This window comes from Oncorhynchus clarkii, chromosome 20 (assembly GCF_045791955.1).
Source record: "Oncorhynchus clarkii lewisi isolate Uvic-CL-2024 chromosome 20, UVic_Ocla_1.0, whole genome shotgun sequence".
In the NCBI taxonomy this organism is placed as follows: Eukaryota; Metazoa; Chordata; class Actinopteri; order Salmoniformes; family Salmonidae; genus Oncorhynchus; species Oncorhynchus clarkii.
Window position 1 is genome coordinate 77,119,544 of NC_092166.1, and position 13,261 is coordinate 77,132,804.

The following is a 13,261-nucleotide window of genomic DNA, read 5'->3' on the forward strand; positions in this document are numbered from 1 at the left end:
TTTCAACTTAAGAAATAAAAGGTGTACAGCCATGTACAAACGGTGCAAATACAGCCAAACGATACAGCCCACTCAACATGTGGTAGAGTCACATTCTACAGATCTGTCGGGGTGATGACATCATCCAAGGGGAAAGGTCACAGTCATTGGCAATAATAACCATGCACACATGAATAGCAATCATACTATACTGCAGGTAAGTACAATACATATTCAATGTAATTATTTATATAGTGTCCACACTATAACACTAGTGATCACCACCGATATGGAAAATCTGTTTAAATGTCAGTAAAAATGTTCAGTACAATATCGATATCATATTAGTTTCATGATATGATGGCCTATAATGGCCTAGCAGTTAGAGTGTTGGGCCAGTAACCGAAATGTGGCTGGTTCAAATACCTGAGCTGACAAGGTGAAAAATCTGCCAATGTGCCCTTGAGCAAGGCACTAACCCCTAATTTGTTCCAAGTGTGCCGTACTACTATGACCCTGTACAACAACACATTTCACTGCACCTATCTGGTGTATGTCACAATAAAACATATTTTTGTATATATCTTTTTATGAATATCTGCATTACTGCACCATCTCATGATACAATGGGGTCCATAACTATTGATGAATATGAGCAAAAAAGACTGGATATAATAAATCATATTGTATACTCCAAAAAGTTGGGAAATTCAGAGAAATATTTTGTTAACGAGTAAAATAAAAATAAAAAAATGGTCAAAATGATTGGCACCCCTGTTTTCAGGCTAATGACACTGAATCCTTTTCTTAAAATGTTGTATGTGTTTGGAGGACACATTGGGGGGGGGGGGGGGGTCTTAGACCATTCTTCCATACAGAATATTTCCAGATAATGGATATCCATTCTCTGTGCTTATGGACTGCCATCTTGAATTCAAACCACAGGTTTTCAATGGGTTTCAAGTCCCGTTGAAAGTCCCAAGTACATTTCTGCATATGCTTTGAATATTATTTGAAATGTTATTTGTTAAAAATATATATTTTAAAGGAATAGTTTTACCAGATTGAAACAAGAGTTTAGCTCACGGTATAGGGTTGACTTTAAAGCTGGGGGACAAATGTAAATGTATCACTATTCACATTAAAAATCTTTAGATATGACTTTCCCAAAGCAACAAAATAGCTAGGACTTTACAATGATGGTGAAAACGAGGGAAAATCTTGGGGTTAAATGGTTTAAAATTGTTTTAATGAAAACACACTGCTATTGAAATGTTTCATATGGTTTAGATTAGTTACAGCATAGATGTATTTGAGCCAACTGTTAAATGTAGTGTTTTATCAAACATACGCATATAATGTCTGAAGGGCATGAAAGGCACTCTATTCATGGAACAACTATATCTAATTAGCAACATGTAGTATTTGCTTTGACTCCCAAGTAATATTTATACTGAATAGTATAATTTTCCTGGACTTCAACAAACCACTAGACTTATTTTACCAAAGGTTTGAGGTACTTTTCTGAATATGCTTCTGCCAAACCCACCACTGATGTGGATGGCATTATAGCACTATTTTCATGTCATCTGACCATAGCACCGCCTGGAGTTTGTTAGATAAATGGCACTTGGATTGGAACTGGTGCTATGGTCAGATGACATGAAAATAGAGCTCTTTGGCCATGCACACCAGTGGTGGGTTGGCGTCGAAAAACAGCAGCATGTTTGCTTTCGGTATGTGTTTTGTTTGCACACAGCTGGGTGATCAATTACATCCGATGCAGTAAACAGCATAATATAATTATGGCAAATTAATTGGTAGTTATGTCACATAATATCCCATTTACAATAAAGCAACCATCTCACAAGCATTTCACATCTGTATATGTAGTTAGAATTCAATAAGAGGGGTTTCTCTCATGTAAAGTGGGGCAAAAAAGTATTTAGTCAGCCACCAATTGTGCAAGTTCTCCCACTTAAAAAGATGAGAGAGGCCTCTAATTTTCATCATAGGTACACTTCAACTATGACAGACAAAATGAGAAAAATAATCCAGAAAATCACATTGTAGGATTTTGAATGAATTTATTTGCAAATTATGGTGGAAAATAAGTATTTGGTCAATAACAAAAGTTTATCTCAATACTTTGTTATATACCCTTTGTTGGCAATGACAGAGGTCAAATGTTTTCTGTAAGTCCTCACAAGGTTTTCACACACTGTTGCTGGTATTTTGGCCCATTCCTATATGCAGATCTCCTCTAGAGCAGTGATGTTTTGGGGCTGTTACTGGGCAACACGGACTTTCAACTCCCTCCAAAGATTTTCTATGGGGTTGAGATCTGGAGACTGGCCAGGCCACTCCAGGACCTTGAAATGCTTTTTACGAAGCCACTTCTTTGTTGCCCGAGTGGTGTGTTTGGGATCATTGTCATACTCGCTTAAGCAGGGGGACACGTCTGGCACTGCAGGATTTGAGTCCCTGGTGGCATAGTGTGTTACTGATGGTAGGCATTTGTTACTTTGGTCCCAGCTCTCTGCAGGGCATTCCTTAGGTCCCCCCGTGTGGTTCTGGGATTTTTGCTCACCGTTCTTGTGATCACTTTGACCCCACGGGGTGAGATCTTGCGTGGAGCCCCAGATTGAGGGAGATTATCAGTGGTCTTGTATGTCTTCCGTTTCCTAATAATTGCTCCCACAGTTAATTTCTTCAAACCAAGCTGCTTACCTATTGCAGATTCAGTCTTCCCAGCCTGGTGCAGGTCTACAATTTTGTTTCTTTGACAGCTCTTTGGTCTTGGCCATAATGGAGTTTAGAGTGTGACTGTTTGAGGTTGTGGACAGGTGTCTTTTATACTGATAACAACTTCAAACAGGTGCCACTAATACAGGTAACGAGTGGAGGACAGAGGAGCCTCTTAAAGAAGAAGTTACACGTCTGTGAGAGCCAGAAATCTTGCTTGTTTGTAGGTGACCAAATACTTACTTTCCACCATAATTTGCAAATAAATTCATAAAAAATACTACAATGTGATTTCTGGATTTTTTTTCTCATTTTGTCTGTCATAGTTGAAGTGTACCTATGGTGAAAATTACAGGCCTCTCTCATCTTTTTAAGTGGGAGAATTTGCACAATTGGTGGCTGACTAAATACTTTATTGCCCCACTGTACATGTAAGCTCAGCAAAAAAATAAACGTCTTCTCACTGTCAACTGCGTTCATTTTCAGCAAACTTAACATGTGTAAATATTCATACATAACAAGATTCAACAACTGAGACATAAACTGAACAAGTTCCACAGACATGTGACTAACAGAAATGGAATGTGTCCCTGAACAAAGGGGGGGGGTCAAAATCAAAAGTAACAGTATCTGGTGTGGCCACCAGCTGCATTAAGTACTGCAGTGCATCTCCCCCTCATGGACGGCACCAGATTTGCCAGTTCTTGCTGTGATGTTACCCCACTCTTCCACCAAGGCACCTGCAAGTGCCCGGAAATTTCTGGGGGAACGGTCATAGCCCTCACCCTCCGATCCAACAGGTCCCAGACGTGCTCAAAGGGATTGAGATCCGGGCTCTTCGCTGGCCATGGCAGAACACTGACATTCCTGTCTTGCAGGAAATCACGCACAGAACGAGCAGAATTGCTGGTGGCATTGTCATGCTGGAGGGTCATGTCAGGATAATCCTGCAAGAAGGGTACCACATGAGGTAGGAGGATGTCTTCTCTGTAACGCACAGCATTGAGATTGCCTGCATTGACAACAAGCACAGTCCTATGATGCTGTGACACACTGCCCCAGACCATGACGGACCCTCCACCTCAAAATTGATCCCGCTCCAGAGTACAGACCTCGGTGTAACGCTCATTCTTTCGGCAATAAGCACGAATCTGACCTTCACCCCTCGTGAGACAAAACCGTGACTTGTCAGTGAAGGTCACTTTTTGCCAGTCCTGTCTGGTCCAGCGATGGTGGGTTTGTGCCAATAGGCGACGTTGTTGCCGGTGATGTCTGGTGAGGACCTTCCTTACAGCAAGCCTACAAACCCTCAGTCTAGCCTCTCTCAGTCTATTGCAGACAACCTGAGCACTGATGGAGGGATTGTGCGTTCCTGGTGTAACTCAGGCAGTTGTTGTTGTACCTGTCCCACAGGTGTGATGTTCAGATGTACCGATCCTGTGCAGGTGTTGTTACATGTGGTCTGCCACTGTCAGGATGATCAGCTGTCCGTCCTGTCTCCCTGTAGCGCTGTCTTAGGCATCTCACATTACGGACATTGCAATTTATTGCCCTGGCCACATCTGCAATCCTCATGCCTCCTTGCAGCATGCCTAAGGAACGTTCTCACAGATGAGCAGGGACCTTGGGCATCTTTCCTTTGGTGTCCGTCAGTAGAAAGGCCTCTTTAGTGTCCTAAGGTTTCATAACTCTGACCTTAATTGCCTATCATCTGTAAGCTGTTATTGTCTTAACGACTGTTCCACAGGTGCATGTTCATTAATTGTTTATGGTTCATTGAACAAGCATGGGAAACAGTGTTTAAACCCTTTACAATGACGATCTGTGAAGTTATTTGGATTTTTATTGATGATCTTTGAAAGACAGGGTCCTGAAAAAGAGACTTTTCTTTTTTGCTGACTTTATATTGACACATCACATGGAGTTGACAGTGTGACGTGGTGAGGTTGGACCCAGGAGCAGAGAAGAGACCAGACAAGGAATCAGTGGTTAAAGATAAACATAATACTTTACTGAGAAACAGTAGCCGCAGGATCACAGTACACTTGGGGGGAAAAAACAGCAAACACTAAGTCTCAACCACTCACTCAGGACACAAAAGAACGCACACAGTAAACAATTCAAGCTTCTGCAAAGGACCACATAAAACACACCTCTTTTAACAGGGACACAATAATTAAATAATAACACACGCCTGAGTCCAATAAAAGTCTCTAGGGCGGTCTCTGCCGCCTCCTGGTGCCAGGAGGAACCATGTCAGACGGGCTGCTTCTGTCTGAATTAATTAAAATCAGACAAATGAATACGATTATAAAATATTATATATTGGTCACTGATACGTCGTTGACACAAGAGGTGAGGACTTGTGATTGATATACAAACAGACATGAAGGAATGAGACTTGGTGAACAAGATTGACAACTGACAGGTGGTCAAATTCCTGTATTGATGCCTGATACATATCATGCTCTTAGGGAGCTCCCTGAAAGGCTTTCCTGAAGCAATTTCCACCACATGATCCTGGCAGGCAGGTGCCTGACAAGCTGTCATGCCAGATTTTGTCACTCTTCATAGCACAATACATATGTTCATTTCATTATTGAACTCTTTAGCCAATGTCAAGATCATTTATTTCATTCATAAATGTGATTCAAATTAAACCAATAATACTATAATTTGGTGGGTGCTTATATGTGTTCCTATTTCACATATGTACAAGTGTGTATTAATACACATGTAAATTGGAATTATATATATTTTTGTATCCCAACTCTCCCTGAGACACCGTCAGCACAAGGGATATTTTCGACTTGAGCTGTTAAAATCAATGTTGATGTCACCCAAATGGCATATTCGCTTCGAAAGGGTATTTTCAGAAGTTTCGAAAGCTTGCTTAAAGTGGAACTGACAGCATTTTAGCAACATGGAATCTTATTAAAATCTGTTCAAATGCATCCTCAGGAAGGATGACACAATTTTTTCTGTAAATCATGCAGCGCATTATGTCAAGTTTGCAGATTTTAGAGAAACAACAAATGTCGGTACATATAAGTGTCTTATATCGGCAGAAGGCTTAAATTCTTGTTAATATAACTGTACTGTCCAATTTTCAGTAGCTATTACTGCAAAAAATGCCATGCTATTGTTTGAGGAGAGCTCCTAACAAGAAAACACTTTTTTTCACCGGGATAGGTTTGATAAATTCACCTCTGAAGGTGAAATGTGTGTACTTACATTCTGAAATCTTGCTCTGATTTATCATCCAAAGGGTCCCAGAGATAACAGGAAGTGTCGTTTTGTTAGATAAAATTATTTTTCATATCGTAAAAAGGTCCAGATAGCATGCACGATTGATTTTGTATTTCAACTCGTTCAATTTGCAAAGAAAGGAATCTGTGAAAATCTCACCCTAAACGTTGTTTCAATGAGTCAAATCACATTCGTATGTATTCCTTGGAGAGCCTAGAAGGTAACAAGACTTCACTATATCCTTAGGGGTTTAGTATATCCTATAGGACACCATATTTGGTTAGAGAGCAACACCTTCATGGCAGGCCGATGGCGCGGGCAGTCATCACTTGAACGACTGTATCGTTGTCAAATAAGCACCAATCGGAGTCAAACAAAGCTAGCTAGACAGCCAATGAGCTGGGCTTTACGGGAGTATCCAGAAAATATCAAATGTAGCTACTAACCTTGTATGACAGCATACCTTTTAATTTTGGACTAAAATTATAAGGATATTCAGAGTTATGAAAACTTGTTGTTTTGCAAATGTTGAACTTATAATATGGCTACTAATACTTGGAAAGCTCAATTAAAGTCCAAGTATACAGATTTGATGATATTCTTGCAAAAAAATGTAATATGAATGCGAATGTCTCCTTCACGATCTGCCCAAATGTACCTGGGGACTTCACACTAAAAGTATTGTTGTTCACTCATACTTCAAGTTATCCATCTGAAACTTTGCACACACACTGCTGCCATCTTGTGTACACTATCATAATTACAACCAGAGTAATGGCTAGAACTGTGAACTTTCTCTGCATTTCAAAGATTGTGGTAGAAAAGACTGGTTGGTTTGTCTTTGTATTTTCTTCTACCAGATCTATTGTGTTATATTCTCCTACATTCAATTTACATTTCCACAAACTTCAAAGTGCTTCCTTTGAAATGGTACCAAGAATATGCATATCCTTGCTTCAGGGCCTGAGCTACATGCAGTTAGATTTGGATATGTCATTTCGGAGAAAATTGAAAAAAAGGGGACTATCCCTAAGAAGCTTTAACTAAGGCATTTGTGAAAATGATCTAGAAATATAGTGTGGGGAAAAGGCTGTGCTTTTGGACAATTAATAGACACTGCAGTAAATACAACCTAATAAAAACATCTGTCTTATCCAGGACCCGGAGTCTCCGCAGACCGGTGCGCCATAGCCAATCAGAGCTACGGTAGGCCTTTATGCAAACAAACCATTTGCCACACAGGCCTGCCATCATTCATTGAACTGGACTGTGTGTTTACAGGAAGTTCCAACAGCGAGACTTTAGATCATTAGAACGCATTCGGCAAAAGCCACAAAATACACCTGAATGAATTTCTGCAAATATGTTGCTAAGTCCTCTTACATTTGGGAACTTTACAGTCCTATTGATCAAACAACCATAAAAAGGTAGGCTATCGTTCCCTATATGCACATCAACAACATCAAGATCAACAACTACTGCTAGCCAGAGCAATATGAGCTAAAATCTAACGAAGGTACAGCATGCCGGAAACCCTAGACCCACTCCAATTCGCATACCGCCCCAACAGATCCACAGATGAGGCATTCTCAATCGCACTCCACACTGCCCTTTCCAGGAGAGGACTAAGTACACACTCCTGAGGGGCCCCAGTGTTAAGGATCAGCGTGGCAGACGTATTGTTGCCTACTCTTACCACCTTTTTTTTTCACCTTTATTTAACCAGGTAGGCTAGTTGAGAACAAGTTCTCATTTACAACTGCGACCTGGCCAAGATAAAGCATAGCAGTGTGAACAGACAACAACACAGAGTTACACATGGAGTAAACAATTAACAAGTCAATAACACAGTAGAAAAAAATAGTCTATATACATTGTGTGCAAAAGGCATGAGGAGGTAGGCAATAAATAGGCCATAGGAGCTAATAATTAAAATTTAGCAGATTAAGAATGGAGTGATAAATGATCAGATGATCATGTGCAAGTAGAGATACTGGTGTGCAAAAGAGCAGAAAAGTAAATAAATAAAAACAGTATGGGGATGAGATAGGTAAATTGCGTGGGCTATTTACAGATGGACTATGTACAGCTGCAGCGATCGGTTAGCTTCTCAGATAGCAGATGTTTAAAGTTGGTGAGGGAAATAAAAGCATCTAACTTCAGCGATTTTTGCAATTCGTTCCAGTCACAGGCAGCCGAGAACTGGAAGGACAGGCGGCCAAATGAGGTGTTGGCTTTAGGGATGATCAGTGAGATACACCTGCTGTAGCGCGTGCTACGGGTGGGTGTTGCCATCGTGACCAGTGAACTGAGATAAGGCAGAGCTTTACCTAGCATGGACTTGTAGATGACCTGGAGCCAGTGGGTCTGGCGACGAATATGTAGCGTGGGCCAGCCGACTAGAGCATAAGGTGCTTTAATAACAAAACGGACGGCACTGTGATAAACTGCATCTAGTTTGCTGAGTAGAGTATTGGAAGCTATTTTGTAGATGACATCACCGAAGTCGAGGATTGGTAGGATAGTCAGTTTTACTAGGGTAAGTTTGGAGGAGGAAGGAGTCTTTGCTGCGAAATAGAAAGACGATTCTAGATTTGATTTTGGATTGGAGATGTTTGATATGAGTCTGGAAGGAGAGTTTACAGTCTAGGCAGACACCTAGGTACTTATAGATGTCCACATATTCTAGGTCGGAACCATCCAGGGTGGTGATGCTAGTCGGGCATGTGGGTGCAGGCAGCGAACGGTTGAAAAGCATGCATTTGGTTTTACTAGCGTTTAAGAGTAGTTGGAGGCCACGGAAGGAGTGTTGTATGGCATTGAAGCTCGTTTGGAGGTTAGATAGCACAGTGTCCAAGGAAGGGCCAGAAGTATACAGAATGGTGTCGTCTGCGTAGAGGTGGATCAGGGAATCGCCCGCAGCAAGAGCAACATCATTGATATATACAGAGAAAAGAGTCGTCTCGAGAATTGAACCCTGTGGTACCCCCATAGAGACTGCCAGAGGACCGGACAACATGCCCTCCGATTTGACACACTGAACTCTGTCTGCAAAGTAGTTGGTGAACCAGGCAGGGCAGTCATTAGAAAAACCGAGGCTACCGAGTCTGCCAATAAGAATATGGTGATTAACAGAATCGAAAGCCTTGGCCAGGTCGATGAAGACGGCTGCACAGTAGTCTTTTATCGATGGCGGTTATGATATCGTTTAGTACCTTGAGCGTGGCTGAGATGCACCAGTGACCGGCTCGGAAACCAAATTGCACAGCGGAGAAGGTACGGTGGGATTCGAGATGGTCAGTGATCTGTTTGTTGACTTGGCTTTCGAAGACCTTAGATAGGCAGGGCAGGATGGATATAGGTCTGTAACAGTTTGGGTCCAGGGTGTCTCCCCCTTTGAAGAGGGGGATGACCGTGGCTTTCCAATCCTTGGGGATCTCAGAAAGAGAGGTTGAACAGGCTGGTAATAGGGGTTGCGACAATGGCGGCGGATAGTTTCAGAAATAGAGGGTCCAGATTGTCAAGCCCAGCTGATTTGTATGGGTCCAGGGGGCGGCCCGTCAAGAAGTCCAGGATCCAGTTGCAGAGGGAGGTGTTAAGTCCCAGAGTCCTTAGCTTAGTGATGAGCTTTGTGGGCACTATGGTGTTGAACACTGAGCTATAGTCAGTGAACAGCATTCTCACATAGGTGTTCCTTTTGTCCAGGTGAGAAAAGGCAGTGTGCAGTGTGATTAAGATTGCATCATCTTTGGATCTGTTGGGGTGGTGGGCGAATTGGAGCGCGTCTAGGGTGTCTGGGAGGATGCTGTTGATGTGAGCCATGACCAGCCTTTCAAAGCACTTCATGGCTACCGACTTGAGTGCCACGGACGGTAATCATTTAGGCAGGTTACCTTCGCTTCCTTGGGCACAGGGACTATGGTAGTCTGCTTAAAACATGTAGGTATTACAGACTCAGTCAGGGAGAGGTTGAAAATGTCAGTGAAGACATTTGACAGTTGGTCTGCACATGCTTTGAGTACACATCCTGGTAATCAGTCTGGCCCAGCAGCTTTGTGAATGTTGGTCTGTTTAACTTATCTCGGGTAGGGGGCACTATTTTCACCTCTGGATGAAAATCTTGCCCAAAGTAAACTACCTGCCACTCAGGCCCAGAAGCTAGGATATGCATATATTTGAATAGAACATGCTCTAAAGTTTCCAGAACTGTTAAAATATTGTCTGTGAGTATAACAGAACTGATTTGGCAAGGGAAAACCTGAAAAAAATCCATCCAGGACGTAGGATTGTTTTATTTTTGTCATTTTCTATTCAATGCCATTACAGTATCCATTGACTTAGGACTCAATTTGCACTTCCTATGCCTTCCACTAGATGTCAACAGTCTTTAGAAATTGTTTCAGGCTTGTATTCTGAAAAATGAGGGAGTAAGACCAGTCTGAATGAGTGGACCCTACAGTGTCACAGAGCTTTTTCATGTGCAATCCCGAGAGCGGACCTTTCTTGTTTACCTTTTATATTGACAACGTAATTGTCCGGTTGAAATATTATTGATTATTTACGCTAAAAACAACCTGAGGGTTGAATATAAACATTGTTTGACATGTATCTATGAACTTTACGGATACAATTTGGATTTGTTGTCTGCCTGTTGGGACTGCGTTTGAGCCTGTGGATTACTGAAGAAAATGCGCAAACAAAGGTTTTTGGATATAAAGAGAGACTTTATCGAACTAAACTAACATCTATTGAGTAAATGAATGTCTTCTGAGTGCAACCATATGAAGACCATCAAAGGTAAGTGATTAACTGTATCTCTATTTCTGACTTGTATAACTCTTCTACTTGGCTGGTTACTGTTTGTAATGATTTGTCTGCTGGGCTATGTTCTCAGATAATCGCATGGTATGCTTTCGCTGTAAAGCCTTTTTGAAATCTGACACCGTGGATGGATTAACAAGAAGTTAATCTTTAAACCTATGTATAACACTATCTATGTTTTCTGAATTTTTTATAATCAGTATTTCTGTTTTTGAATTTGGCACTCTGCAATTTCACTGGATGTTGGTCAGGTGGGACGCTACCGTCCCACGTACCCTAGTGAGGTTAAAGGTTTTGTTCACATCGGCTACCGAGAGCGTTATCACACAGTCATCCAGAACAGCTGGTGTTCTCATGCATGCTTCAGTGTTGCTTGCCTCGAAAAGAGCATCAATTCCTAGCCTTAAATTAGTCTGTTTTTGTCCAAAATACTGAGTCATTGAAAATTAAACAGTGCATCCCAAATGGAGGCAGCAAACAATGTTTTTTAAAATGTATTTTTAAAACCTCTTATAAAGTTGGTTTTGTAGCATAAACTGGTATTTTATATTTTTGACTGATATTATGACTTTCTGTTTGTTTCATATCTGCAAAGCAGTTAAAACACTCTCAGTTCCACTATAAATTACACAGCACACAATACAGTATGAGTATCAATTGTGTCCCTGAAGCATCATTAGTCACTTAGCAATGGATATGAAGGAGATGTGTCAAGTGCTTCCATGGCGACAAATTATGTCACGTGACACCTTTTAACCAATTAAGTTCAGACTAGGATATGATCATCAGAAACATACTGTATTTGACAGAAGCCACAATGACCCAACTCCCTTTATGTATGGCTCTATTTGTCAGCTGTCATGCCAATCATGTTATTGTGCAAAAAAGTTTTGAAGGTGATAGAGGTCTTATAAACTCTCAGGCAGAATAATGGATGTTGAATGCATTTGACACCTCATGTGTGACAACAGATATTTTTGATTAATGTGTATGGACAGCAAGTTTTGCAAAACCATTGTAAGGTACACTCTTAAGAAAAATAAGAACCTAAAAGGGTTCTTCTTCTGTCCCCATAGAATAACCTTCTGAAGAACCCTATTTGGTTCCAGGAAGAACCCATTTAGGTTCCATGTAGAACCTTTAAATAGGGTTCTACATGGAACCCAAAAGGTTTCTACCTGGGACCAAAAATGATTATTCTATGGGGACAGCCGAAGAACCCTGTTGGAATCCTTTTTTTTAAGAGTATAGCAGCATATTTCCTTTTAATTCTTGCTCCTTTTCCTTGTGCCTTGTATTGGAAAGACATTTTGCATTATTTCTGCTTTACTATGCTGCTGTACTCAGAAAAAAGGGTTCCAAAAGGGTTCTTCGACTGTTTCCATAGAATATCCCTTTTGGGTTCCATGTAGAACCTTTACAGAGGGTTCTACATGGAACCCAAAAAGGGTTCTACCTGGAACCAAAAAATATTATTCTATGGGGACAGCCGAGGAACCCTTTTGGAACCCTTTTTTCTAAGCGTGTAGTGTCCAACTGTTGAGAAATTGTTCTTCCTTGAAGTGTGATCAAAACGTTATTATATTTAATCCATGGGATTTTGTCATATGACGATGTGTAGAATGTGCGTGGAGGGTTCTCCATTGTCATCAAATACTAGTAAAAGTCATCAGTGTAGATATGTATGTCCTCATGACCTTTCATACATTGTGTTTCCAAAGCTGAATTAACAATATAATAACTACTGTATAAAATAAAAGCCCTCCTCTTCTTTAAAATGTTGCACCCACTTCACATTGGTTTTCAGAACATCATGATCTCATAACTACTACTACTCAATCAAATTATAAGGTTATAAAGCCATTATAAACTATTGCCCCCCCCCCCCTATAATGTAAAATAGATTGACAAACAAGGATTTTAATGATTGTAGAATAGATAGATCATACATTTCATTCTAACAAAACCTCCCTTGCATTGTCTTGGATTGAAGGTCCAGCCGAAGTTGGCACAGGACAGTGAGCGAATAGCAATTACTGCTGAGTGGTGTTTGGGTTTTTTCTCTATTTCTTTTTTAACAGTGTTGTTCATTGGAGTGTGAAAACTAGGCTGAGAGGAAGAGGCAGTCTGAGCAGAAATAAGGCAAAGGTCTTCCCAATACAAGGCACAAGGAAAAGGAGCAAGAATTAAAAGGAAATTGCTGCTGTACTTGAAATAACCACTGTGTTTTTAGTACTGTTTGTGAAGATTTAAGAGTTGGCTAATGAACAGGTATTGGTTTCAGTTGCTGGGAGGCTATTGAAATAAACAGAGATTGAACTGGACTTAAAATGCCTGAGGTGTTTGGTGGAACAATCATGTGTCCATGGTCTGAGGTACTTTACCTAAATTGCTTCACCTGCAGCGACCCACTCCATCACCAAAGCTGCTTCCCATAAAGACTTCATTATGATCGGGAAATACAGAT

At 40.9% G+C, this 13,261-nt stretch overlaps 1 protein-coding gene across 1 annotated transcript in view; it reads left to right on the forward strand.

Annotated features, from left to right (window-relative positions):
* LOC139376933 (CUB and sushi domain-containing protein 1-like) overlaps window positions 1–13,261 on the forward strand; it is a 438,044-nt gene that overhangs the window by 257,923 nt on the left and 166,860 nt on the right. The gene's annotated exons all lie outside the window — the stretch shown is intronic.